Source organism: Corvus moneduloides, chromosome Z (assembly GCF_009650955.1).
Source record: "Corvus moneduloides isolate bCorMon1 chromosome Z, bCorMon1.pri, whole genome shotgun sequence".
Classification (NCBI taxonomy): Eukaryota; Metazoa; Chordata; class Aves; order Passeriformes; family Corvidae; genus Corvus; species Corvus moneduloides.
In genome coordinates, this window is record NC_045511.1 from 68,550,913 (window position 1) to 68,556,959 (window position 6,047).

The 6,047-nt window shown below is 42.8% G+C and overlaps 1 protein-coding gene across 1 annotated transcript in view; it reads left to right on the forward strand.

Annotated features, from left to right (window-relative positions):
- Positions 1-6,047, forward strand: part of LOC116437867 (T-cell activation Rho GTPase-activating protein-like) — a 633,784-nt gene that overhangs the window by 377,549 nt on the left and 250,188 nt on the right. The window lies entirely within an intron of this gene.

A 6,047-nucleotide genomic window follows, 5' to 3' on the forward strand; every position in this document is an offset into this window, starting at 1 on the left:
AGAAAGTAAAGTCCACTAACAGTACTATTGGTATGTCTAGACAGAGGGACAGCTGGAAGGGTCCAAGTGCAAATTGATCAATCCTGTTGCTCAGAGATCCAAAAAGTTCCATTTTTACCAGGAAGAGTAGATGTAGGAGGTTCTTTAAAAGTTGTATGATCTGGATTATTTCAGGTATCAGGATACTCTTGCTGCTACTGTTTTTCCCTGGTCTGCTACATTCACGAACTGCGCCCATGCCCCAGTCCCCATCGCTCATGTGGATTTGGTACCAGGAACTCCTACAATTAATAAAGAGGAAATAAGTGGCTTAGAAAATGCACTTTGACATCTCATGCCATCTATGGTACTATTAGCCCCTTCATGGTTTCTGAAAAATACCCAATGATACAATGAAGAAGCAAATATGTCAAATATTACCTAAGTTACAAATCACCCTTGGATAACACAACTCCTTAACATAAGAGAAGTGTACTGCCTGAAGAACACAAAGAAAGTTTGTAGACAGTGTTCCAGGACAGGGGAGAGAGGAGAGACAATGTTTGAACAGTTCTGCTTGCTCAGTTTTGGAGACATTGCTGGAAGACTAGGTTAGCCAGAACATGGACATAAGAAAAAATACATTCATAAGTAGGATTTGGAGCTGTGTATCATTGTAGTTTCTTTTTCTTGATTGAGTTTCTCATTTCTTTGATAAACTAACATGCACTCCTTTCACCCATTAGCTCACAGAAAGCAAGCTTAGTTAAAGTTGACACATTCAGGTTATATTTCCCTAATGATAAATCCTCCAGAGAACTTGCATGCACTGGTGGCAAAGTTGGAAATAGCTCTTGTCAAGCTCCAAGGGCAATTAGGAGAGTAGGAAGGCCAGGCATAACACTGAGAAGCTTACCACACCACCTCACAGCTCCAAGCAGTGTGCAGAATCACCCAATGATGTAGTCAAACTGGTTTTTAATCACTGCTTATCAGCCAGCCTTGGCAGTCAGAAAGGCAACAATAAGGTATTTGGAGAAGAATGTTGTTGTCTGTTTGCACTGGGCAAGGAGAGAAGGTGGCAGAAAATAAAAAAGGGGCCAGCCATTTGCACATTCAGAAAGGGATCTCAGAAGAGGAGCTGGATTGCACAGGACAAGCAGCAGCTAGGGATGGAGAAAGTTTTGCTTGGAGCTCACCAAAGTGAGAATTTCGTTGGCTATGAGGACACTCTCAGATGCCAAGAACTCGATAAACATTTATTTGCAGCTTATGTGAATTAAAATAAAGACTGAGGCAGAGCCTGGAGAGTCTGCAATCAAGAGATAGCAGACTTCAGCTTGCCTAAGTCATCAGAAAAAGGCATCAGGTCCACTCAGCCCTTCAATAAACATACTCTATACTAAAATCTCCAACAAAGGATGGAGGTAGCAGGTAAGTGGACTGAAAAGCAATACCTTCTGTAAGTAGTATGAGCTTGGCACCCTCAGTTGCTCCAAGTTGGTATTTTGGGTCAAGTTTGCATATATAAGGAGACAATGCAAGCACTACTCCCCTGCTTTGCTCCGTGTGTTACATGGTGAAAGAGATGAGTGAAGAGCTGGCACAGGCCATCATGAGGATGGTGGATATACTATAGAACCAATACCATATAACCCACATGGAGGAATATAAACAGTTAAAATACTTTGAAGCAAGTTTTAGGTGTAGAAAATTGCCCACACAAAAGTTAATGACAATTTAGGCTTAAATCTGTGTTCATCTCAGTTCCCTGATTGTAAAGGGAAGAGAACCATAAAGATCTGGAAATAATCTGGAAGAGTTTTTATTAAGTGAGAAACACCATAGAAAGGGCTGCACTTGTGATGCACAAGACATTATAATAAGATGCATTCAGTAGTAGATTTGGATGAAGTATGGTACCTAAACCCTGGAGAGGTTCTCTGAACTTCGCAGAGGAGAGAGGAAACACAGATAAAAAGATAAGCCAGTGATCATTGGTTACTTTTGTGGTGAGCCTGTTCAGAAAACTCTGTGCTGGGCTTTTCTTAACATTACAGTGCTTTCCTCAAATAATTTATGATCTAAGAGTTTGCAGGTAATCATTAATTTAATGGCAATAGCATGTATATTGTTTTACATACATGACAGCACATGCTATAGGTCAAGACAGCAGGGTTTGTTTAGGCAACACTGATCTCAAACAGGCTTAACCAGCTGGTCCAGGTAACACACACATCCCTTGGGTGTGATCACCCACTCAAACTCCAAGTCAAGCAGACTGTTGGAGGAAGTCCAGCTCTGGGGCCCCCAATATCAGGAGGACATGGACCTGCTGGAGGGAGTCCAGAGGATCATGAGGATGATGAGGGGGCTGGAGCACCTCTCCTGGGGAGACAGGTTGAGAGAGACAGGGTTGTTCAGCCTGGAGAAGAGAAGGTTCCAGGGAGAGCTTACAGCACCTTCATGTACCTAAAGGGAACCTACAAGAAAGATGGGGAAGACTTTTTGCAAAGGCATGTAATGACAGGACAAGGGGAAATGATTTTAAACAAAGAGAGTAGGTTTAGATTAGATTTTGTGAAAAACTCTTTACTCTGAGGGTGGTGATGCCCTGGCACAGGTTGCCTAAAGAAGCTGTGGATGCCCCATCCCTGGAAGCGTTCAAGGCCAGGTTGGACAGGGCTCTGAACAAGCTGGGATAGTGGAAGGTGTCCCTGCCCATGGCAGGGGAGTTGGATCGAGATGAGCTTTAGGGTCCCTTCCAACCCAAACCATTCTGTGAGTCCATGAAGTATGTACCTGTGCTAAAGCCACAAGCTGACCTTTAACTCTGGATTGATTATAGAAGTGGACCACAGCTCAGGGTGAAAAGACGTTTCACTCTGAAGAAGAGTGTTGCAGACAGTTAAAGAAGTAAGAGAGCTTATCTAGTCACTAGTCTAATCCTAAAATCAGATTAAATGGCTTAAAACATCAAAGTGAAAAAGATACAGATTTGTATTAACTGGAAAATAAAGGTAGAGAAAAAAATAGGATACAAAAAGGGAAAATGAAGAATGGAGGATCATGAAAAGGCCATAACCCTGTAATATGCTGTTTTCTATTAGCTTGTTTCATAGCACAACCTTCAGCAAGCAGGATAGGCAGCCTGCCATTCTGCATGTGGTCAAAGGGTGCAATTCCTCTCCTAGCCCAGGTGTGTCCTGTAGCCTGTGACTTTAGATGTCAGCTCTGGTATTTCATGGTAACCTACAGTTGGGTAGCCTGGACAGATGGGCTACTGCTGCATGTGCTTTGATTCTGGTGTTCAAGACACCAGTACTTTCAAATCTTTCAAGGAAAGGCACTTATCCTCCTAGTCCTCCATGGGTAGATCTGGTGCATTCTTCTGGTCTTCTTCCTCTCCTGCAGAAGCTCCTTGAGCAGGTCATGCAATCCTCCTTTAGCCTTCCTCTCCAGATCTTTCAGGTTACAATATTCCTTCCCTGTTCATATTTTCAGGTTTTTCTGGGAACATGAAAGAGAAATGCCCAATACAGCATGTTGTCCACATTGAGCTGGAAGACTGTTGTTATTTTTAGTACAGTACCCTACCTTTATTTCTATTTGACTTTCCAATTTCTTTCTTCTAAAAACTCATTTTTCTCTTGCCCTGTAACATAGGTATCTTAAGCCAAACAGTTATGCACCTTACTGCTATAAAGAGTTTACAGAGCACACTGTACTGCACTGAAAACATTTGTCTAGCACAGATCAGCTGGGGGAGCTACTAATGCCATGTTTTATAGTTTAGTTTTAAATAGAAAAAAAAAAACCAAAGACAGTGAGTTATTATGAAAACTCAGCAGGAATTTTGTTGCTTTTAACATTTTTATTAAATTCCCTTTTCTATAAAACTTTTGTGTCTTATCTGCTCTCCTCCTCAGTCCTTCAGTCTTACAGGTATGACGAAAAACCCCCAAATTTTTAGATGGACTTTACGAAGTGCAAAGAGAGTGAACATGGGAGAGAAAACAAAAACCAAAAGACCAGATAGTTTCCATGAAGCTTCTTGCACTCCTGCAAACCATGATCCAAGTCTGCAAATCTTCAGTTTGAGAATTGCTCATTTAGAATTCAGCAGGTCTTGTACTTTCTCCACATCTCAGCATAACCACAAGTAATCTGAGAGTGACACTGCTTTCTGCAACCTTTGATGCTTACCTTGTTTCACTGTTAACCCTTACGCACATCAGAACATTAAAGTATTCTTATAAGATGGGAATTTCTACACAGCAATGTCTTTATGCTTGACAAAAAGGAAATCTCAGTAAAGTTGCTAACATTTTTAATATTGCTATATTTTAAATTAAAGTGTAGGATTTTGCTCTGCTTGCTGCCAAGAGTTAAATCTCTCACGGATCTTGTCAAGGACCCTTTCTTACTGATATCTGGCCCTGTTAATAGTCTTTATTAATTTGAAAGCATCGGCATCCCATCATGCTGTGTAATTCCAGTCCCAAGAGTCCTCCACATTCTCTGTAAAACCCAAGACATATCAGATGGATCCAGCAGACAAAGAAAGGAAAAGGAGGGGGCTGGAACACATGGCATACAAGGAAGGTCAAGGATCTGGGATGGTTGTGCTTCTTCTCAGAAGTGAAGGCTAAGTGGGGATATCGATTGCTACCTTCAGCTCTCTGTTTGGATGTTAAAGTGAACTAGACCCTCCTCAGAAGTATAAAAAATCAGGGCAAAGGACAAGATGAAACAGTCACATGTGACATCAAAGGACATCTCAATTTCAAACATGAGTGGAAAAAGATCTCTGTGGTTGCAGTTAAGCACAGTGAAGGGCTGTCCAAGGAGGCTGCAGAATTTCCATCCATGAACATTTTCAGACCCTAGGGGTCCAAATCCTCAGCATCAGATCTAGCTTTAGCATTAGCCATACTTTGAGCAGAAGACTACATTGGACTGCATAACTTCCAAAGATCACTTTTAACTCTATTTTTAAATTCCATTTAAAAAACCTGAAACCTTTTATCACGAAAAAAAAAAAAAAAAAAAAAAAAAAAAAAAAAAAAAAAAAGTTAAAATTACAGGACAAACCTTTTAACCAGGGTTATGGACTAAATATTATTCTCCCTCCTCTCCTCACCTCTGCTTTAATAAGACAGTTACTGGAAAGAAATATGTATTTCAGCAATTAAATTTAAATTCTTTGCAAGATGCCTTCCCCCAAAACATTGAAAGCTCCAAAGCACAATGTGATGTTTACATTTAATTTTTTTTTAGGTGACGGTAAGACATACACAAAAGAAGACTGATTAATCTTTTCTGGCAAACTCAGGAGCAACACAGATTTGAAGAAGGCATAAAGAATCCCAGGACTGGTTGTAATGCTGAGTCAGACGCAGAGAAATTGCTGTGAAGGGTCAGCCCAGCCGAGGAAGTTTCCAGGACTACAACACAGCCAACAAATTATATTTAGTTGGCAAGAACATTGCGCACACCATAAATTCCAGGTTACAGTTACTGCAAGGCGCTGATGCCCTCGGCGTGGTCACACACGCCTTTTGGGTACCCGTGCAGTAGATTGTCATAACCTTTCTTCTACATCACGTCAGTGCCTACCATCTGTTTCTGACTTTTGCTCACCGTGTCTGAAATCGTTGGTATCACGCACTGATTTTGGGGGTGGGGGAAATTCTAGCAGTTGTGGGGAATTAGAGCCGGCTACGATCGTGGCCTCTTTCTCCTTGCCATCTTTGACACAGGGGACTCGCTATTTGATTACCTGAACAAGGCGCACCATCCTTGCAGGGATCTATGTCCCTAGCTCCCCGCCTAAGATTAAAAATCTGTCCCTGCCGCCGGGGCACGGAGAGCGGGAGGCCGCGGGGGGACATCGGCTGCGCGCACCGCGCCCGGTGCCGCACCCAGCCCTGTGCCCGGAGCCCACCAAAACCACCGGGGACCGGGTCTGCGCCGGCGGGGCGCGCCCCCAGACCTCCATTTCGCGCAGGGGCGGGCTCGGAGCGGGCCCGCAGCCGGCGGAAGATGGTTCCCCGCCGCTCGCCACC